Source organism: Alligator mississippiensis, chromosome 5 (genome assembly GCF_030867095.1).
Source record: "Alligator mississippiensis isolate rAllMis1 chromosome 5, rAllMis1, whole genome shotgun sequence".
In the NCBI taxonomy this organism is placed as follows: domain Eukaryota; kingdom Metazoa; phylum Chordata; order Crocodylia; family Alligatoridae; genus Alligator; species Alligator mississippiensis.
The window spans coordinates 121,633,908-121,657,436 of NC_081828.1; the positions used below are offsets into that span (position 1 = coordinate 121,633,908).

Sequence of the window (23,529 nt, forward strand, 5' to 3'; positions counted from 1 at the left end):
ACCGTTGTGGACACGCATGAGGACACACAAGCTTCCCATATTTGTTCATATGCTGCTGCATGTATAATAGTTGCTGCCGACACCATTTTTTCCCCTGGTTCTGTGCTGTGTCCTGTGTAACTTGAACACTCACCAACCATGTTGAATTACCATTGAATTCCTGGTATGCAAGCAGAAAGTTCCAAGCAAAATGCAACTGTATTGTAGGTAGTGCCTGCTAATTTTGTTACATGTGTTGATGGAGTGTGGGAAAACAGATGGAACAAGCTTTACCAAATGCATTTTGAAAAGCATGTAAGCATGTAGAAACAAGTGACATGGGCAACTATTAATACTTGAAAGGCTCTATAGCCATAGTTAAATATAATACCTTTTTAAAAATAAGCGCCACCTTTTTCATAACACAGTTAATAATTGCAGCGCGTTCAAACGTTTTTGATTTGATCCAGCTACCTTATAATGTTGTTCTGCTTTACTAAGGAAACCTGGGGGAATGATACACTTGCCCACACAAGTTCTGTTTTGTTTTCTTGTTTCCTGTAGTTTTCTTGTTTCCACTGTCCCTAAATCTTTTAGTGTATTTGCAGTGTATATTTTGTATCACTTGTACTTTTGTGCTTGGTTCACCTGCAGTGCATGACTTTTTTTTGGCTTAGCATGCTTAAAACCAAGATGAAATTAGATTTTTTTAAATTGTGGTTCCATTTGAAAAAAAAAGAGTAGTAGTAGACTTATCTCAAGTTGAGGTTGAAAAGGTTTTTAGGCCACCAGAAATTAGAAGCATCACTTAGATGGCCTTGGCAACTATAGAAGAGAGAAGGAAGGTTTGTTCAGGGGCACTAGCAGCCCTTGCTAATAAAATATTAAAAATACTTCCCAGCTGATGACCCAGAAGTGCTTTACAAATATCGAGGAATCTTAGCTCACTTTTGCTGTAGCTAAGTCTTTACCTGTCTTATACAGAAGACAGTGCTGAGAGACAGACATTAATAGATTTACCCAAGGTCACACTGGAAGTGGATGATGCAGCCAGGAATAGAACTTAGCATTTGTGACTCTGCCTTGGACCTTAACCATGAAGTTTTCCTTTCTGCTAAGACTGCCTGTGAAGTGATGTGGAGATCTGAAGCAGAGTATTTCCAGCAGTAGGAATAGGGGGATGTCAGATTCTGTGCCCAGTGGTTACTTAAAGAGGCCATATGGACCAACATGTAAAACCAGAGCTCGTCATTTGGGTTGGTGTCAGAAGCTTACTTACAGAGAAGACCAGAGTTGATAGGGTTGGTTGAAGGACTGGGGTTGACTGTCAAAGCTGGGTTGAAAATGTTTTGTGCACGTTTAATTGTTTAGAAATTTTGAATAGAGAGGTTGTTTTAGACTAGTAGTGATGTGGATAACAGTTTGGGGGATAACAAGTAGGGCACATAAAGGGCTAAGGTGCATAGAGAAAAATAAATGTAATCTTAATCTTTAACATCTCCATCTTCCTCTAGATTTGTAGGCAAGCGAGTCACAGAGAAGCTAACAGGTCAGTTTGGGTAGAGATCTGAGTTCAGTTCTACTTGGAAACTAAATCTTATGTCCTGACTTCCCCTACAGAAACAGTCACTAACAATCATCCTTGGCCGTCACTAATACAGATTCCTTGATGCAAAAACAATAAGGATGTAACATTGCATGTGTAATCATGCTAGCAAGCAATTGGACATAAGAACAATCTTTTCATGAGCCATTATATTCCAGGGAAATTTTAATAGTAGTTCAGATGTTTCCAAAGGTCACACAAAAAAGAACTCCGTCTTTCCAAATTAAAGGAGAATAATAATGTATCATGGAATTTGGGCTAAAGATGGGTATTCCCTCTTCCCTTCCTTGCTCCCAGTTCTGTAATAACAGCTGTCAATCAGGAAGAAATAACTTGAACCAACAGCATTGGCTGTTCATTCTTTTGAAAAGTTAAATGTGTGCCAGGGGTTCATATGGCACAGACAAATATTTCATTTCAGTTGGATGTGTGGGCGTACAGCTTGTCTTAAGTTTTGGCTCTACATCATTTTATAAAAGTATATTTTTAATGCTGTTATTTTTTGTGCAAGGGGATGTGCAGTTATGATCACAAAGGAGCAACCCGAGTCTTTCAAGCTGTTTTACAGCCTCAACCTCTAGAGCTAGAGAATGAAAGTAAATGGTTGCTAGCAACAGTCTGAAGCACTTTGCATTCTGTGCTTTCAGAAGTTTTTATAGCATTTCACTATAATCACAGTGAATGGCAACAGGAGCCTCAATGCACAAGATAGACCAGGACTTTTTCAGCCAAAAGCACGCCCTTCCAAACATAATTTAAGATTTGGCAGTGGGAGAATATTGCATGAGTATATTCCAGCTTTGCATACCTGTCACTCATGTTACATATCTTTCTTGTTTCTCCACTGTGGTTTAGTAATCTATCGCTTGCTGGGACCAGATATATGGGTCATCAGTTTTGTATGCCAGACTTCTCCAGGTGGAGTGGTGTTTATCTTGCAAAATAGAATGTATAGCTAATGCTTTATTGGGGAGGAGTGAGGACTGAAGGGGGATGAATGTCACGCAGAAAAGAAAAATGAGTCCGAAAGAACTAGAAACCAGAGTAAGACATCAGGAAATTTGTTTTAGCCAAGTTCTGGGATGAGTTAGATTAATCAAGCACCATAAGCCACTTTATTTTCTATTAAATAAGCAGATAGATTGATGCATTCAACAGCCAAAAGAACTTTGATTATACAAATTCTAACTGTTCCTCTTAAAATCCATTTAACTCCAGTAGTTGAGAGGCAGTTTTTTTAAATCCCTCTTTTAGATTTGTTTAGAGTCAAGGTTGGACAATGAACCCCACCCTACCCAGGAGAAGTTTCCAAAACTCTGGAAGGAAGACATTTGATTGGGTGGTCTAATAAGTCTCACTCTTGCTTGGTCAAGAATCCCTGTTTAGGACAGAAAATCAAGAAGTTACAAGGCTTTCTGTGCACAAGACCTACTTCTCCACGTTCTTGGTGCTTGGTTATGATATTTCCCTTTTCCTTTGGAAAGTTTCTTTCTGGAATGTCTTTCTTCTCCGTAAAACCTCTCTTAAAATGCACTTCCTCCACTGGTGTGAAGCAATGTATTCTCCCTTTGTCTTCACAAGAGAAGCCTGTAGGTAAAAATTCAACACGTGCTTGAAGTTAAAAACAAAACAAAACAAAAAAAAAACACCTCATTCAGTAGCTTATTGTAAACCAGGAGCTTCAAATGCATGTAGCTCACGAGCTAGATTCAGCCTGTAGAACTGTTCTTCCTGGCTCACTGGTAGTCCAGCAGGCTATCAGAATATGGGGAGAGGGATAGTGGGATGTGGCTTGTTGCAGAATTTGGGGTCTTTGGCCGCAATGGACATGACCATCCCCAGATGGGAGGGCGCAAGCAAGGGCTGTGCAGGTACACTTAGGCTGCTGTTGCACCCAGACCTATTGGCCTAGCCTGGGGTGAATATGACACCCCTGTTGTAAGCCAGTGTTTAACATATGCATGCATGCATGCATGTGTGTTCCTCTGTGCTAGATTCACAGAGGATATTAGCTTGTCACAATCTTTACTTAGAGAGCCTGCCTCTAGCAGGCGACTCAGGTTTTCAAGCATGGGAGCTTCCTGATGTGACTCTTGGTTAAACTGATAGCTGTTGCGCTGCGGAGCAAAAGTCACAAGAAGACCAATTAGACAAGTAATTCATTTCCTAGTCGCAATTCACCTAATAACCCTGACAGATGTATGATTGCACAGAGGAGAATGTGATTTTTTTTCACAGATGGATTACTGCCAGTAGTCTCATGAGAAGAAATGTGTCTTTTCAAAGAGCAGATATGGATGACAAAGATTGTGCAGAGGGTAGAGAGAGCTCAGGTGCAAGAGGCATCAGAGAGTCTGGCTCAGAGGATATAGGAGTTGGAGTAGCCTTAAAAGGTACTTAGGTGAGTGGTTTAGACAAGAATGAAGATGGCAAGAGAAGAACACAGAAAATGAGAGGGAAAGAGGGCCTGGTGTACCTGTATAGGGACCAGAATAACGGGTAAGAAGCTCAGTGTGATAAAAAGCCAGTGGACACATTTAACATGCATTAAAACAGCAGAGATGACAGCAGCAGCAGTAGCATTTTCTAAGACCTGAGGGAACTGAGAAGTTGAGACACCAAAGATGGAGATTTTTAGTAGATGATGTGTGATGGAGAAGGAGGAAATGGAAAGGAAAGGAAAGATTTAAAAGATTTGAGGGAAGAAAAATGGATTTAGAATGCAAAATGCTCCCATTTTCAAATGTGATGGTGAGTGATCTTCCTCTTTGGTGCATTCTCCTTTTAAAAAACCCAAGTGAATGTTTTTATGAGACTTGAGCAGAGCCTGGACAATTGTAGTATACACCAGTGATCTAGGCTTTTCACTAAATGACTCTTACAGACTTAGCACAGAGACTGTATTTCCAAATATTCAGATAAAACAGTCTCCAAAATGTTAACAATACAGAACCTACTTTGTCAGGATGGCTCAAATGTGCAATAACATTTTATAAGTTGTTAGTGAATGCGAGGTCGTTGTGCAGATGGGCAATATGCTGGTGGAAAACAAAGACGGAAAAAGGTGTGAAGAGTGTTTTATATCTGTCCGCCCATTGTATCCTTGTAAAACGTTTGAGATAAAATTTGTAGCACTGTGTCTGTACGTGGGTCAGGTTTTCTACCGCTTTGTGCTTTTAATTCTAATGCCAGATGTGAGACATTTAGGTTCACTTGAAGAGCTGTTTTCCCTCCTCCTTGCCCAGTTAATTTTATAAGCAGATTTGCTGCTGTAGGTATTTCTAGGCTCTACCCTCCACACACATGCATGAAAGCCTGGTTCTGGGTTGTGGTTAGTTTCCTTTCTTTTGCTTTTACAACACCACTCGGACTCTGCTGGCAGCACCGTAGCTGGAATGTGTTGTGGTGCAGCTGGGGAATGGGGAAGCAGCTGGTGTACTGAGTAGGAATGATGTGTGAAATGTGTGGGTTTCATGCCGCACAATAGAAACATACTTTTTTTTTTTTTCCCCTTGGCTTTGGCTTCATAGAGTGGGGGTGAGAGAGTGGGATTGAAAGCTGCCTCCATACTTAGTTAGCACTCATCCTCTGTTTCCTTTCCTTCTGGCAGGAACAAGAGCTGTCTGTTTTTCTAGGCCATTCAGGAAGTCCTACAGTGTAATAATGGCCATATTATCTAATGGTCAAAGTTTATTTAGGCTTTAACAACTTCCGCTGCCCACTTGAAACAACAGCAACGGAAAAGAAAAGTTGCTGTTGTTGCTGCTGTTGTCTACTTACGATTTGACAGTGAAGTGAGAAAGAAAGCTGTGCTGCCTGCATGTAATTTCTATTGCACTCTCACATATTTTCATCTGGAAATGAAAAAATTGAAAACCCACGTAATAAAACATTCTGCTTGGCTACTTACAAGAGCATATGTACTGTCTAGATCATTCATGTGATGAATGCGAAGGAGTTATTTAACTATTTTAAGTATGGTAGTAGCAGTGGGGACTGGGCATGGGAAGGGTGGGCAGCAAGTAGTGAATGAGGGCAGGAGCTGGAGAGCACAGACATTTGAGAGGGTGGCAGGCAGCAGGGTCAGGCAACAGGGGCAAATGGTGGGGGGAAAGTGTGGGGTAGGGGAAAGGGGCAGAGGCTAATAAACTCTCCCATACCCCTGTCCCCCGCTGTTGCTTGCCTTCCTGCTACTGCTTTCCCCATTGCGGCAGTAGGGAGGATGAATTTAAGATGACCCTCAGAGAATTGGATTCTAGATATAGACAACTGCAACACTTATATATTTTCCATGTCTAGAATCTAATTATTGAGGGGTCATCTTGGATTTGGGTAAATACGGTATTTATCTAGCATCAAGTATGCGCATGATACTTTGCAAGCAAACAGTAGTACAAAGTCCTTGACATTAGAGTCTTGTAATCTGTGGTTTAATCTAAACACAGTATCCTGTAGCCAATATGTATCAAAGCACAGAAATGAAAAAGGCTTTTCTCAATGTTCAATGAAGAGTTGCTCATTGGCTTTCTTGGTAAAATTTCATCCAAATAAAATATCCATTTATACCAGCAAACAGTAAAATAACCCTGCTGACTAAGTTTTTGGATCGACATCCTGCCTGGCCCAACAGTAGCAATGGTGGTGGAGGCAGCTCTGACCTCAGCCCTGGGGTGCTGGTACAGAGCAGGGCAGTGGGCAGGGACAGCAGCTGCAGCTACTACCCTAAACCCAGGCCAGGGCAGCAGTCAGAGCCCCCGCATCTGCCTACTCCCCCAGCCCCTGCTTCCATACTGCCTTGTACTTAAATTCAAGATGACGGACCACCAGCCTCACCATACCGAATGGGGGATGACCTTGTCTTTAGATTCAGATAAATGCAGTAATAGTATATAGCAAATTTTTATAGCAATGTAACTGTGTTGCTGCACTGATGCTGAATGCACTGATTATTTTGCAGTTACACACTTTCCTAATTGCAGTTTTCAAGGAATTATAGCTTCATCTTAACTTTCACAACTTCTCTGTTAAATTCATTTATGCGTGGGTGAACTTGAGAGACCATATTTCAGTAGCACATCAGAGTGGAAGGCAGTAGTAGAATGGAACCCAGGTGCCGTGACCCCCACTTCGTTATTGTAATTACAGACTGCACAAGTAGACTAGGCCCTGAACATTGAAAGATATTAGTTAGAAGTTCAAAAAGGAGATGAAGTCCCAATTTTAAGTGGGTTTTAGATGCTATGGAGCTGGTTACATGGAAAGTCAGGGGACTCGCTTGGCTTTGAAAACTCTACGTATACCCCTTTCATATAGTCTCAAAAAGCATAGAGAAGGATCTTTGCCAGTATCTGATTCTAGTCGTTTCGGTTATTAGGATACCATGTTTTCTGCAAGACATCCAAGGAACTAATGGTACATCTCTTCTTCCCAATAACAGGCTTTTGTATGACTAAATTCTCATTTTGCTATGCTGATTTAAAAAAAAAACAAAACAAAAAAAACAAACCCCACAAAACCCTTACCCTGCTGCATCCTAACAATATGGGCACTAACAGGTGTGTGTGTGTGTGGGAGGGGGGTAGGAAACATGCTTTACCAGAGGCAGCATCACATTAAGTTGTACCCAGCTCCGCAGTATCTATATAGATCGGGCACTTCAGCAGGACTTTTTGGTGCTTCTATCTAATAGCCGATTAAATCAGCTATTAGATAAAAGCACCAAAACCCCGCTAAAGCACCCGATCTACACAGACATTGGGAAAGCCGGGTCCAACTAACATGATGCCTTTTCTGGGCATGCGCTGGGATCGGCACAGGAGCGTGCTGAGTTTAAAATAAAGCACCACCCCCTACATCTGCAAGCAGCCTATATGCATCAGGAAAACCTGTGGACACTGATACTGCATGTGGATAATTTCACTGTAATTTCAAAATCAGTTGCCCAACATTTGCACTTTAAGTTCCCTGAATATTATTTTGTTAATTAATGGTGCAGTCCAGTGAAATGCCTATAGATAAAAAGGCCTATATTGCCTAACCCCAAATCCACATTTTCCCATGATTACAATGAAACACCACTATATATACATGCATATATTAGTGGTGTTTCATTTAACTCACGGAAAATGTGGATCTGGGATTACTTTTTTTTAATCGAAAAATGGGGATCCTTTTAAATCGGAGAAAGCCAGGATCCCTGGTTACGAGTAAGTTTTTCAGGCCTTTACTGGCGGGGAAACGATACCTCTGCTACATATGTTTATTATGAAAGCTTTGTGAATGTGCAGTGGAGAATGCAGACTGATTTCATACTATGATCTGTAAGGATATTTAAACAACAATATATACTCTGTCATGGTAATGTATACACACCATAGTAGCTCCTGATCAGTCTCAAAACTTTTTACAGATTGAAGGCATGTGGTGGTGAGGGTTATAAACTGTAGAGACTCATGGTAAAGTGCATTTGCCATGTGACTGCCACACCTGCACCCCGCCACTAATCCTTTTTGCTGGGACTATGTCTAGCATTCCAAACCTCTGAGCTTTCAAACAGCTGGTCTTGTTTGTTTGCTCATTATCATTATGAGTCGTTTGTATATCACTCAGGGGTCCCATTTAGGATCCATTAATTCCCATTGTCTTCAGTGTATACCAGTGTATTAGGAAAAAACAGCCTCTGTCCCAGAAAACTTTTATAACCTCGTAGTACCACTGCAAATGAGGGATGTACGGGCCACGATTTGAACTATGAGGGGCAGAAACAGGTTCTGTTTTGTTTCCACTGGCACAGAATTCCAATAGAAATCTAAAAGTCTTTTCTTCTTCTTCCCTCATCAGACAAATTGACAGTGAGCTTTAAAATAGAAAATGCTGGGGGTTTATTTAATAGAAAAAACACTTCAGAGATTTTGAAACTTGTCAAGGTTAGAGTCCAAGGATGGTTATGGGTTGGTATGACAGATTTAGAGATAAAGGTATGTGGAAACCAATGATTGTAATACTTTGCAAACTTTTCTCTGGAAAATGCGTCATCTATATTCAAAACATGGGGCATAGTATAAAGATTTTATTGGCATTTATTTGGGATGGTCTGTATTTGTGGCTCTGCCACTCTTAAGTAATGCAGTTCATCTAGAATGCATGCCAATAACATATTTGTACTACATGGTCACATATTCTGTCTACGTACAAGTACACATTACTTGCCTGCCATTAGAATACATGCTGAAAAATGCTGTTGCATCTGCCACCATTCTACTAATGCTACTATACAACAGATTTTTTTCGAAAGCCAAGGAAAAAGAATAAGATGTCCACTGTATGTCACTACTCAGACTAGTGGGCAGAAGACAGTGTTTATGATTTGGAGCATCAGTGTCTTCAACGGTCTTAAAACTGGTTCATGTCTCTTGAACTCAGATTTGGGATAAGCATTCAGAAATTGTCTCTTTTGACTTTTAGTTCCTTTCATTTTTCACATATAGCGTGTGACTGAAGGGCCCTTATAGTCGAATGGGTGTGTGTTCCTTTCTTTTTTAATTAAAATGTGAGTTATAATAAATGAACTTGGTGGTTCATGCAGGTGCATAATGTTAATTCTCAAGTAATTAATCTAGGTATACTGACCCTTTAACTTCTTTTTTTTTTACTGATATTTTTATCAAGAATGATTGATCTTCCTCCATGTGCATTAAAAGGAAAAGGGAGTGGTTCCCTTCATGTACTTCCCTGTTCCTTATTATAGAAGTTTACTCAGAAGACTTCCTTCTTGAAAACACTTTTTTCAGGGAGATCTGGTTTCTAACCAGTTTTGGGGGAACATGTTTTTAAAAATATGTTCAGTGTGCTGCTAATTACACTAATTCATATTGAACATCTGTTTAGTCCTAAGAGGGTTGCGGGTCTCTGAGTGAACCCGAGGGCTGGAAGAAAACAGTCCTCTTGTATGTTTAAGCTGTAAGAAACTGTTTGTGAACAAATTCTTTGCAAGGCAGAATTTGTATGTGTGGCAGCAAAAATGAATACCTTTGGTGGAAAGCACAGTATATCATTTAACAAGGAGGGTTGATAAGATCTTCAAAACAGGTTTTTGCAGAGACAAAGAGTTTGGAACTAATATTATTGTCAAAGTCAGTCATCCAGTTCAGCTGTCAAATATCTGTTGAGACTGGCCTCATATACAAATGTATATGCGATGTACATCTATTTTATATAATATATAGGAAGTATATTTTATACAACCATATATTTTATATACACACACACACACACACTAATATATATATTGTTGTATATAAAATATAATATGTAGTATATAATATATTGTGTATATATTACAATAAATATATAATATTTCTAAAATAGATGTGGTCTCGTAGTAAATGAGACTACAAGCAATGGCTTGGAACTTTTATCTCTGTACCAGTCCCCAGTGTGCTTGGCAGCGGACCTGTAAGTGGACCAGAAGCACTTACAGTCCACTTCTGGGTCTGCCAGGGGGTGCGTGGGACCCTCCCCCACCCGGCCAGCCCCCTGTTACCTGGCTCAGTGACTGGTGCCTCCTGGGTCTTGGGATGCACCGGGGGTCCCCACTGCAGCCGATTGCTGAGCCTGGGGGAGTCTCCCATGTGCTCGGCAGCAGACCTGGAAGTGGACCAGAGGTAGTTCTGGTCCACTTCCGGGTTCATTGCAGAGCACATGGGTCATTTCCCCCCTCCCCCCCCCTTCTTCCGTGCTCCTGTGGGATGGTCTATCTGCCCCAGCATCACAGTATTCACGAGTCGCGCCTGATACCTCAAGATATGTAGAAAAAACATTTAAAGCTGTGTCTCCGGCCAAATTGCTGATTTTTCCAAATCGGCATCAAATTTTCAGATTCGGATTTGGCTGAATCGAATCGGGACAGTGATCCGAATCAACAAATCAAATCTCTGTCCCTGATTCGGGCTGAGTCCTAATCAAATACGGCCCGTTTCACACACTGCTAATATTTATGAGGTAGTATGAGGGCCACAAAGTCTGAATAAATCTAGACAATCTGTGAAAACTACTTAATTTCTGTTTTAGCTTTTCCATCTGTAAAATTAGCGATACTCACGTTTGGGTGGTATGACAGTTGACTAATTTTGTTTTGCCTTGATTTTTTGGTCAGAGTGCTTTTGAATATTAAGAATATAATTCTTGCAGTCACAACTACATGTAGAATACCAGCCTGTTTTTCTTTAGGCTACTCTATTTTATTTTCTTTAGAGATCCCACTGTCAAATCCTTCCCCCTCCCCTGCAAACAACAGCCTTAGTCATTTGATAAACCTTGATGTGTATGTGTATGAAGGACAGTAGTTATGAGATTTTTATCAATCAAAAGATTTAAATGTTATCATCTATTAAATGCTTTGTCTTTCAAATTAACAAGAAAGAACATACTGTCCCATAATACGTGCAGAGGCACCACACATTGAACAACTTTACACATTACAAGGGGAAACATAATTCTTGAGGGTATATCCCACAGGTTGACATCTGGTGATAACATTTATTCATTTGGAACCCTTCTCTGTACAAGCTAAAATTTCCATCAACTAAAAATATTGGTAGAGTATCAAACTAAACACCCACTTGGGGCCATAATCCATTCATCTTCTTATACAATGCATCACTGTAACTGAGATGCCTCCTGTAAAAGACGGGCTTCAGCATTCAGGAAAGGTTCTCATTATTTTCATTGAAACAGATGTCATGACAAGATACTAGAAAGTCATGCATTTTTTTCTTCATTTACAGTGATATTAACCAGTGCTGTCTTGGAGGTATGAATTCTCAACCCATTGGTGAAAAAACATAATTTTTTTCAGATGAACTAAAGCTTTAAATTTAGCCGGTGCCAAACAACACATAATCACTTCTGTCTGCTAAAAAGCCTGGTGTATAACCAAGTTAATTTTCTATGCTACAGTGAACTTTCAAAGATATCTAGCATAACGTTTCCAAGGTAGATGTGCAAAATTGTATGCTCCTTAATACAGTATTTGCCCTGTGGTTTTACTTCATAGCCGATTTAAGTAGGAAAAGCATTGACAAATGTTTACTTACTGCACATCTGTTCAATGCGTTTACAAAAATCTGTTTATGTGGGTTTTTTAAAGTATTTTTATGCAAATGGCAAGCAAAAGGAAGTTATCCGATTTAAACCTTAATATGTCACTCCTCAGTGACATATGTGCTAGCACAGGAATATTGAACCTTATGCTTGCCAGTTGAATACTTTTTTTAACTCCATGGGCCAAATAGTGTTGGAACAGAGAATAGTCCCACTACTGAGCCAATATAAGTGAGTGAAGAAACTGGCTTCATATATTCAAGCAACATATCAGATATTTTCCTTTTGGAATCTAGTCTCATCCTCCATAGCTCCATATAAATGAGGGCAAAAATGAGTCATTAATGTCTGCCCCTGCAGGGTACCGAGTACTCTCAACTTTGTTTGACTTCCAGAGGAATTGAAGTCTCATGTTCAAGGATATGATTTTGTTTCCACATGTGTCTAACTTCACTTGACCATTGAAATCAAGGTGATCTGTCATGGGCAGAGTGATGTAAATAAATGTTTTCTAGATTAAGGGCTATAATAATGTATAGTCAGTGGAATGAATAATAATAATAATAATAATTACCTCAGCCAGAAGTCCACCTGAGCTGAATAGGCAAGCATAGTTAGGACATGTCAGTTTTTCTATTCAACAGTGTGGAAAGGAGTCGTTGGGTTAGCATAATTTCTGGTTACCTTTGCCTCACTGGCTTGAATGGCCAGGTACTTATTGTACACTGGGTCTATCAGAGGTAGCTTTCAACACCCGTCCCGAGCAAGACGTGAAATCTAGTTTCTGTACCTGTTCTCAGCACATCCAATTAGCAAAGGGAGTTGTTCCCAGCAGATGATCATTATTATTGAATCAGTTTCCCTTTTATTTACGAAACTTTTCCTGTCCTTGTCCATCACTTTTGTACCTATTTATTGTGTAAATTACCTGTGTATTTCAATTTTAAAAAAGCTTTTTTGCAGCTACCATATTTACTGAAATATGGGGTGGAGGTTCTCCCCCAGTCAGCATGAGGGGAAAAGCCTTTCATCTTACATTCGCATAGAAGGAAAACCTTATTAAATATACTGTCTATCATTAAACTGCTGCCAAAAGCAATATATGCTCATTAATGGAAACTAGCTATGAAGTTGATGAAATGCAGTCTACGCTGAGCATGACTGTAAAACACATGGCCATGTTGGGCAAAGATCCTGATGGGAACTGCGCGTGTGTGTGTGTGTGTGTGTGTGTGTGTGTGTGTGTGGAAAGCCCTTAAAGGGGGAAAAAAAACACCCCTGGCTCCAAGCACACAGCGGGCAGCCTACTGTCACCTCATGCACAGATCCAGGGGCCACGTGCCCCCCCCCCCCCCATGCCTCCCCCAGGGAGTTGCACAGTGGTGGGAGCCATTTCCCATTCCCATGCCCCCTAGACGAGCCGCTGGCTCTGTCCTGCATCCTTCCCCAGCTGGGTTACACCTGGTCCAGCTCCACTCCTTCCCTCACAGCAGAGGCCTCAATCTGCCTCCTCATGTCCGTTTCCTTCCCTTCCTCCCTCCTGCGTACTTCCCGGCTGGATGCTGCTCTCTACATTGCTGAGCTGTATTCCTGGCCATGTACACGCTGCTGCTGCGCACCTGCATGTGGCATTTATCAGCGACATTATCAGCTACATCAGCCAAAAAAAGCCAATTCCCCATAATGTCAATTTTTCTTTTATTGGTGCTCATATGATATGGACCAATGTATCGGTGCACCTCTAAAAATTAAATGTGAAATTTGTATTGGTGTAGAGGAGCTGCATTTAAAAGAATACCAGTAAATAGAATTGGGTAGTAGTACACCAGACATTTGTCCTTAGTATGAATGTTGCATCCCTCCTGAGGCTGGGTGGGGCACGGCAACCACCCGCAGGTGGTGGTGGCAGTGTTTGCAGCGGTGAGTGGGGACGCTCTCGCAGGTGCCACTGGCGGTGTTGGTGGCAAGCGGGGAGTGGAGAGCAGCGACTGCCGGCAGCATCAGCAACAGTCAAGCTCAGGGGGTGCACCACCAATCTCAGGGGGTGCATGTGCACCCGTGGGCACCCCCTATGCGTTGCCACTGGTCCTTAGCTAGCTATGTATTGCATCATACTTAACAGGCAGGTTAGAATACACTTCTTGCCCTCCTCCTCATTGGTGGTTTCAAACGTTTTTATGTTCTTGTCCTTTCTTTCCCTTTTGTTTATATTTCCTCCTGCTCTTGATTTTACATCCTACCCTGTTCTTGGTTAATAGGGATGGGGAAAAAACAACACTAGGACACTACTAGGTAACTAAAAAGAAAAGAAAATGCATTTATGTAGTTGTATATTTTTACCTTTTTGTAGCTATACTGTTTGTTTATTTTCCATGTCAACATTCATCATACTCCTACAACATATATATTGAAGTATATTATTATGTTTAGCAATTTTTTTTTAATGTCTTGCTTTGATGGCAAAATAGAACAACCGTACAATGAGCCTTATGACATGAGCATTATTTTAGAAACTTTCTGTAATGAGATGATCCTCTTTAATAATGTACTTATGGTTCATTTTGTTGCCACACGCTGAAAGAAAATGATAGCAAAGTGTTATGGACTTCAGACAAGGAATACATGTTGCATGGACTGCAAAATTGAATAGAAATAGAACTGTGCAAGTACATGCATATCCCTGGCCTAAAGCAAGAAGAAATGAAGAAATATATTCCACTGGGCTTCTCAGACCTTCTCCTTTATTTTCATGTTGTGAGCTGGGAGGACAGCTCTCAGTGGACCAGAGGGCTGAGCACAAGCCAGGAGCACCCATAGTATTCCCCCTCATCTCCTTATGGTATTGAAAGGTCGACAAATTGAGGTTGTTTGACTCCTACATTCCTTGGGGAGCCAGGAGTTAGGGGAAACACAGGCCAAGTCCCATGACTAGAATGAAATGATATCAGTGAAGATTTTGCTCCTCTGTGCAGGGTATTCCTGCCTCAAGTGAAGAGAATTGAGATTTTAGAATCAAAGTAAAACAAGCTCTAGCTTTAACATAAGATTTAATTTACATTCATTTTAATAACATTGAAAAAAGTTTCAATTATGTCTGAGCTGTAAGGGGGGGAAAAAAACTTTTTGCATGGCAGAATGCCTTTGCACACTGTATTTTGTAGAGTAGATGCACTACATTGGAATAACCTTGTACGCTGTTGTATGGAAAAGTCCTAGTTACTTCATTCAGTAATTTCCATGAATGTCTTTTGGTGAAAGGAAAGCATCAAGGAAAGACATTTGCTTTAAAGAATATATTTTATCCTATGATGCTAACTTTGTTAAAATACTTTAGAATACACTGCTGTAATTCAGTTAGCTACGAGTATAAAGAAAATGATGGCCTTGACAACCTGTTACAACTCTTAATGTTTTTTGGTTTGTTGGGGTTTTTCTTTGTTTGCTTTTTATTCTTGCTCACGTTCTTACTATAGAATAGGCAGATGAACTGCGTATTTTCAGAAATTTAGAGCCAAAAGAAACCATAACATTTGCTAGTATAACACAGGCTATATAACTTTCACTAATGTGGGTTGGATCCTTTTGCAGAATTCAAAATCTGTCTGCAAGTGTGTACATAAAATATGCACACAAACGTTTGCTTCACCTTCCATTGCTATGCTTGCAATTCTAGGAAGGCTGCAGCCCAATTGACAGAGGGGTTTTTCTAGAGATGTGCAAAGTATCCTCAATACTCAGTGGTGAGCACCTACAATTTAAGTTGGACATACAAAAATTGAGGCTGATTTTAATTTGATAGTGATGGCTTTTGAATTGTGCTGCCTGATGGCAGGGAAGGAAGAAGAAGGAACCTAGAGCCAAGGATGCCGTAGCAGAGTTATAGTCTTCAGAAAAGTACCATAGACGTTTTACTTACTTTGTTTAATTTACATCTTTAATGTCCTTTCAGAAAAGTTCCCTAGAATCTTTCAGACCAAATGTCTGACTGTGTAAAAAGAAAACATCCTGATGGATTGTTGTTCTTTTTTTTTTTAAGAAGCTACTTTAGGATTTGCCAATTCAAAAACATTTTTTTAAAATAACAATCAAAACTAGGACCAGCCGAATTCATAAATATGGTATAGAGTCTTCCTTAATAAAGGTTACTCTTCAAATACCATGACTTTGATATATTAGGAATCTAAAATTCAGCAAGATAATCCATAAGCAAATAGCCAGCTCTTTTTCATATATGTCCAGTGGCTTTGATTTTTCTTTAACCTTTTAGTGTGTTTGCATTTGCAGAGGACAGTTCAAAGAACAGTCAATATTTATTCTAGTGTGACTGATAAATAAATGGGTGACTCAGGGAATCTTAGTCAGAGCACCCTTGTCATGGTCATCGCTGACGTCTGAAGCCAAGAAGTTCATTGCTACTTGGGCTTTGGCACAAATCTGCAATGAAAATCCTAAACAAGACCACTGAGAGTCCCAAGAACTCAGCTTCTACACTCAGAAGATATGGAGTGACTTATTACAGAAACAGAGTGGGGAAATAGTCAGATGTTAGAGGAAGTTTGATTGTAAATTACAATTTAATGTTCTATCCTTTAATTTAGAAGTGTCAAACATAAGGCTCTGGGCCAAAACTGGTCTGCAGAGCTAATCCATCCAGCCTAGGAGATTACTCGTGGGCCAAGTAGTTTGATAATATGACCGGCACTGGTACGGCCTGCCACAGAATTCAGGGCTCTAAGGAACTAGTGGACATAGCCGTTGGTAACGGGAGCAAGTGAGAGCTGTGCCCATGCAGCCTTCACTTGCCCTGACACTGCTTGTACTGCCTCTAGCACAGTAAGAGGCCAACTGGCCTTTGGCTGCTTGTCTCACTTCTGCCATGGCAGCAGCCATGATGGTGACAGTGTCCCCAGTAACCCAAACCCATGGGGAACCCAACAATCTTGACTGGACCCAGGACACAAAGTGAGTTTCACATTCCTGCTGTAATTCATTGGAGATAATGCTGTTTACAAATGTATCCTTTGTTGGGGCTCAAGTTCCTTAAGGCACTTAAACATTTTTGGAAATCCTGCCTTAAAGTTGCCTCCCTAATGTTTGGGTTTATTCCAGAGAGGCGTATTACAATAGGATGCTAGCCTAAGGATCTTGCATTTAGCACACTCCTGAATGAAAAAAAGCACATACATGTTTGAGAAGTATCAACCAGATCCTCAGCGGCTTTAAAGTGACGTTTCTTCACCACAGTTTTATTAACTTGCTTCTCCTCCTCTTCTCTCTTACATTTGGCAAGTTATTACAACATATTTTGCCAAATTTTCTGCCATTACACTGAAACTTGCCACTGGAGCAGCACTGACTTTTTTAACATTAACTTGAGAATCTGGTGCTTACAACAAAAAGGAGGGTACCAAAAAGATGCTGTTAATTGGAATGGCCTCAATAGCAGAGTTAATGATTTGTGTGTGTGTGCACGTACGTGTGTACCAGATAGGAAAACATCAGATACTTACTTTCTCTAACAATATTTATGGTCTTTAGTTTGACAGAAAAAAAAATCTATACTCCTTATAGTATAAAGTACTGGCACTATTAAGTCTATTATTTAGCTTCTAAACACCATCTCAACTTACAGGGAAGTAGTCTCATAAAAATGCAGTGTTACTGTGTTTATGCTGATGGGTAGATGGGACACTTGCACCTGATTGTTTATAAACACTGTGGTGAAACATGCATAATATAAATTTCTCCAAAAGCTTCCCCTACATCAGCTTTTAACCACAAAAAAATGATTGACAGGAAAAATAATTCCATTAGTAGGAGCAAAAGATTATTTTGATTACTTTTGCCTTTCTTCTCCCCGTCCCACTTATTATTGTAACATACTTCCGATAAATATAAGCCTCAGGATTGAAACTTGGGAAAATATTTGATGAAAACTCTACACAATGCCTGAAATTATTATTTTTTTAACATCCAACTCAAGGCATAGATTTTAAAACTATTTGACAAAGGTGCTTGCACATATGTGGCATAAATATAATAGCTCTTCCATTTGCCAGCTCATGTGCCATTTATTTTGAGAGAATGGGTTTATTTTCATGATTTGTTCCTCTGATGTTTTACCAAGTCCTCTTTACTGGCATATACCTGGCAGCAGTGGTACAGGAGAAGTTTTACCTCGCAATTACAACAGATTGCTTACTGCTACAGGGAACTTCTGTTTTCAGGAAAGGATTAGACACAGCACCTGCTGAGGGGAAAAAATAAAACCTGAACATAACCCTGTCTTAGCCATCTCTCTTTATGCTTCAACACGGAGTAAAGACCCACTTCAGAGGATATGGTACAAAATTTCTAGGACTGTTCCTCAGCAAATTCCTATTTTTTATTTAAATAAAAGCTAATAATAATATACGTAAAACTCTCCTTTGACTGCTTCACATTAAAAGTTTCCCCTATGATGTAGCTGCTGGATTAATATTGTTCTCTGGACCAAATTGAACATTTCCCTGCATTCTAATTAAAGTGCATTCTTTTCTGCTTCAAGTGTTAAGCCCTAGGAATGACTCTAGTTTTATCCAAATATAGTACTAATGAGTACAGAAACATTCCAGGAAAATTGCTCATTGTCAGTCAAATGTCACCTGACTTAATTTATTTGGTGAAGCATTTTCATAAAGGTTAATGAATACACTAGTTCTCAAAGATTTGTTTGGCAGCGACTTCAGAAAGCCACGAAAGTGGTGAGAAAGAAGGCAGACAAGGTTCCTTGGGTGAATTTGATATCTTTTATTAGACCAATTGGTCTAATATCAAATTCACCCAAGGAACCTTGTCTGCCTATGTCCTTAGACCAACACGGCTACAACCTAAACCCCTGCAACGTGAGAAAGAAGATCACTTTTGCAAGCGGTGCAATTGTGGTTGTGAATCTATCCTGCTGTTGCTCGTGATCCAGGAAATTCGGGGTCACTGATTAATTTTGGAGTTGATATATGGATCTGGTTATTGCCCTAGCTCAGAACAGTAGCAGTTCAAGTAAACTGCATAACACATTGTGTGTGTTATTTTCCTTGGCACATGCTGGATACATCCGTCAGTGGTATCAGTCCGATTTTCATGCGAAGAGTCTGGTTCTGCTCCACATCCAAACATTACTGGTTTGTTTGCAGAGGAGGTGTGCACGGAGCAGACTCATACTTAGTAAACAGCAGCTGAGTAGTCACTCTACTGTCACTACTGACGCTTTTTAGGGCCCTATCTATTCAATAAATGTACTACACCTAGTACTGGTATCCTTAAGTGTGTCATATTAGTCTAAGACAGCTGCCTCACTCCAGAAACAGTGCAGCTGTAATGAGCACTTCTGAGTAAATGTGTCAGTTTGCTCTTCTCCAAGGTAAGCTGCTACTGTGCAGATGTGGCTGTGTACCATCCAGTCTGCCTGGAGCAGCATGGTATACTTGAGGGAGCCCCTGACTGGAACAGCAACTTTTACTGGGTAGATCTGGCCCGTAGATGAAATGTAGCCTACATAGAGACCCTGCAAAGGCATAGGTACTATTTACTTTGCACATGCATCCTCAGAATAAGTGGGAGTTGAGTGGTCCATAAGCCTTATGCTGAGCTAGAATGAATTCTGCCCTTTGATCAGAGTTTGATAAGTGGATCGTGTTAATTTTTTATACCCACTGTCCATGTCCTGCTCTCAGAATCTCCGTCTGCTCCCTTTGTGGTAGAGGAAACTTACCATGCAGTTCATTCATGATCAGTGTTCTTCCCTGTTTCACTGCTTTTCTCTGGAAATATTTGGCTAATTGAGATGTCTCAGTTCCAAATTGCTAAAACTTCATGCTGTTTCTGTCCTTACTTTCTCTCCCTCTCCACAACATGGTAGAATGATGACAAGGAAAACTATTCCCTCCAAACTGGAAGCTAAAAGGTGTCAACAGAATTAGGAAGAGTGAAATGAAAGGATTAATTCTGTTCAGCTTCCTTGAACTATACAAATGCATTTACTTTGCTTGGCATCCAAGACATCACAAAACATCTCTTCAACACTGTTGAAGGAAGCACTCTCTACATTTGTTTCCTCTGCATTGTTTTAGGTTTGTGACAACAGGCAGCGGAAAACTGTACCTTTATTTCCTGGAGCAGGCAATTGCAGAACCATCTGGTTTACTGCCGCAGTCTTGGGGAGGAAGAGATTGAGGGGGCATTGTGTGCATCACTTTCCCCAGGTTTTTTCCCTCCAAACACTTGTAACAACTTTGCCGTCTGCCACTTGAATTCACCGGCCTTGTCTGGTCTTAATTTACATTGTTGATGTCCTGGTTATTTAGCAACTGTATCATTAAAGTTATTTCAAAGGTATCCAAACTATGGCTGTAGCCACCGCAGCAGAGAGAAAAAGTAGAATTCTTTCTCTACATTCTCCTCTGAATATTTGTGGGGGAACCCTCAACAGCTGTAAGAAAAGGGCTCTGTTTATTGATGCATGTCAGATTTTGAGCCAAATATCCACTAAACTGAAAACTGAACAAGGGCAGTGAGAGGGGAAAATAAAGATTTAATAGAAAATACAAAATGCCTAGCCAAATCCAATATTGCTTTTTAAAAATATGCATACTTTGCAAGGATAAGTAATTGGAGCAATCTCTTGCCAAATTTTTGGCTATGCTTTGTAGGACCTGTGTCAAAATATGTCAGTTGTAAACATATCATTGGGTAAGAGCTATCCATTACCAAATCTCTGAAGGATGTAGAGCCATCCAAGTGCAATCACATTGCTTGCCAGTCAGTGTTAGACTGCTGTTGAAGAATTATTTTGTGTTCATCAGGCTTAGCATATTTTCAAGGTGTTAAATTTAGAAAATATCAGAGTATAAATGACATAGTTGTCTTCTGTATCTATTTGTTGTCAGGACAGAGTTACCTCTATTGTACCACTCCTGTTCTTTGATGTTCAGGGGCCTGGAGAATATGGCAGCACTTTTGTTTTGGGGCTACTTTAAGAATTGCCCTTGCTAACTTGCGCCACAACCCATCTCTCCCCATCTAGATTATTTCCTGCTCTGCCTGTGTGACAGCATAGTGAGAAAGAGACCACTGAACTAATTTGCTTTCATTATAGGCAGCAGAGTAGGAAGTGGGTGCAAAAAGCCCACTGCAAAACTTTCTGTGCTTCCTTTTTGCTTAGCTTGCATACACACTGAGCAAACTGAAGAGAATGGGGGTGGGTGGGAGAAGAAGGTTGGCCTTTGGTTTTGATATTCAGCAGATACTCAGATTGCTGCAAGTGGAGAGTTTAGGGAGGTTTTAATGTAGATGTGCGGGGGCCAATGTTGGAGCATCAGGCCCGGAAGTGGGTAGCATGAATGTATACATGAATACTAACTGCATCTTGGGACGAGTCTTCATGTTTTGCATAGAACTGATAATTTTTAGTACTTGTCCAATATGTAATCCCACCAATTTTGCTTCTGGAAGGTAAGACTTATTTGAAAAGCCAATGTGAAGTAAAAATACTAGTTAATAATAGTGTAATATTTGACTAAGGAAAGGTTGGTATTGAGAGTCATCTCCTAATCCAGGAAAACATTTAAGCATGTGTTTAATTTTAAACATTTCAATCTTTTCATTTGATATTCTGTGTGCTTACCATGCATGCTTAAACACTTATTCTTAGATATCAAGATGATAAGGGTCAATTATCTTTTATTATTGATAAAAGAGTGAGCTAATGTGTCAACTAGCTATGTTTACAAGACTTATTTTCAAATGTGGCTTGATAAAGATTGAGCTTGGTTTTAACCTTTTTTCTGCCATGATCAAACTATCATGTTTTTTGGCAAAGACTTCTGAGAGACGGTTGTTTGGGTAGTCAGCTGAATGGTAAAGGACAGCTGAGTAAAACGCCTTCTTGTCCCTATCATCTTTCATGCATTTTGCAAAGCAAAATTTTGCAAGGTAGTTTTATAGCAGAAAACTTGCTGATTTAAGAATAGTCCCTGCCTAAATTTCCTGCTTGCTTTGCCTTTCGGTGAACGCAGTTAAGCAAGGACTCTGCCTAACAGCAGACCTCTCACAGAACAGTAGCTTTCTTGCCTGAAAAATCCTGATATCAGTCTTGCCAGGCAGGTGGGTTTTTTTGTTTCATTTTTTTTAACTGAAAATCACATTTTGATCACTTTAAGAACTTTCTATAGATAGCAGATTATGTTTGTAAATCATGAGATCATAGTCATGGGACTGTCCAATCACAGCTGTTGCTTCCCCACACTGACTGTATGGGATTATGCAGATGTTTTTAGCTGACAGTTGTATCAGTGACATCTTGTAAACACAGTTGCAGTTAATTTTTCTTCTGTCCAGAAAAAGCCATGTGTTTTCCTAGTGTATGTAAAAGTCTGAGATGCCGGCAAGTATCTTTAGTTCTCAGAGTGGTTGGGTTTAATGAGCTCTGTAAAGCAGCCTTCAGGAGGAAGCATGATGCAGGATAAACAGTCAGGAGGCTTGGGATCTAATTCTTCTGTATCTTGATTTTATAATGTGGGGCAGATTACTGGATCTTGCCATGCATCAGATTCAGTCCCTGTAAAATAAGAATGATGGGGTCGTATTCATTAACTCTTGAAACATTCATTTTAGAGCTTTGGGAGGAAAAATAGTCTCATGCATCATTAAAATATTTTTACTATTAAACTTTGGTCACTATTTGAATGTATTAGACCTTTTGAAATAGCATGAGATTCTTGTCTCTCGAGATGTAAGATGGAAAATGCTATCGACTGTATTCATACAAAATTTTATAACCACCATTTAGCTCTTCAAGTGTTTTGTTTCTTTTGCTCTCTATTTGTAATTCAGTATAACCACTTCATGAACAACTCTATCTACCCACAGCCCTGAGTTTAGTGATTTATGAGGAAATTAGTCCTGGATACTTATTTTTGAGGTCTAGTATATTGGTGATTCACTGCAGTTCTCTTGCTGTCAACTACCTGGCTCATAAGCAAAGCTACCATGAATTCCTTTACTATGACAGTCAGGCTTAGTAGTAATATATATTCAAGGCTAGATGCTCAGCTGGTGACAAGTGTTGTAACTCCATTGTCATTAGGCCTGATCCAGCACCACTGAAGTCCATAAGAACTATATCATGGGTAGAGGGTCAAGGCCCTGCTTGGATCTGGCTGTCCAATGTGCATGTTGAAACTGCTTTACACTGGGAATCCTTGAAGTTAATGCTACCCGTTTTTATTTGACACAAGGAGACCTGCTGCATTTAGTTCCATTTTTTTTTCCACATATCACAATGCAGAATTCAAGTGCTGTATTGCTCTCTGTGGATCCCTTGCGCCTTGAGGGAACTCTAGCATTTGCTGTTGCTTGCTGGATGCTAAATTGCAGTTAACTCAAATACATGTGTAGATTATAATATCTGCTCAATCTGGTCTGCAAATAACATTAAGAGGGCAGCAGAAGATTGATTTCTAGTATGGCATTTTTAATTGTAGGTCTCCATTGTCACAATGACTTTTACAGCCTAGCTGACTTTTTCCATTATCGCTTCAGAACTGCTCACATGTTAGAAAAGGACAGTAAGTAATAAAAGGAACTCCTAGCTGTTTTGTACTATACTTCCTTAATATTAAATTTAAAAATGTATCTTTTTATTTTTACTGAAATTATACTATATATGAACAGGAGGGCTGACCAAAAAGATTTCTTTTTGAAAAAGAGGTTTTCTGTGGTGAACCCTGTCTTTATTATTTCCTAATTGTAATCGCGTCTTTTAGGTTTAGCGCTGCTCCAACTCTGGAGCCCATCTGCATCTAAAT

The 23,529-nt window shown here is 40.0% G+C and overlaps 1 protein-coding gene and 1 long non-coding RNA gene across 2 annotated transcripts in view; one reads left to right on the plus strand and one right to left on the minus strand.

Moving 5' to 3' along the window:
- EGFR (epidermal growth factor receptor) overlaps positions 1-23,529 on the plus strand; it is a 235,064-nt gene that overhangs the window by 88,807 nt on the left and 122,728 nt on the right. The gene's annotated exons all lie outside the window — the stretch shown is intronic.
- Positions 21,694-23,529, minus strand: part of LOC132250866 (uncharacterized) — a 52,199-nt gene continuing 50,363 nt past the window's right edge. Inside the window, exon 4 of the long non-coding RNA XR_009462528.1 lies at positions 21,694-22,280. This is a non-coding gene — a long non-coding RNA (uncharacterized LOC132250866). The remainder of the gene's footprint in view (positions 22,281-23,529) is intronic.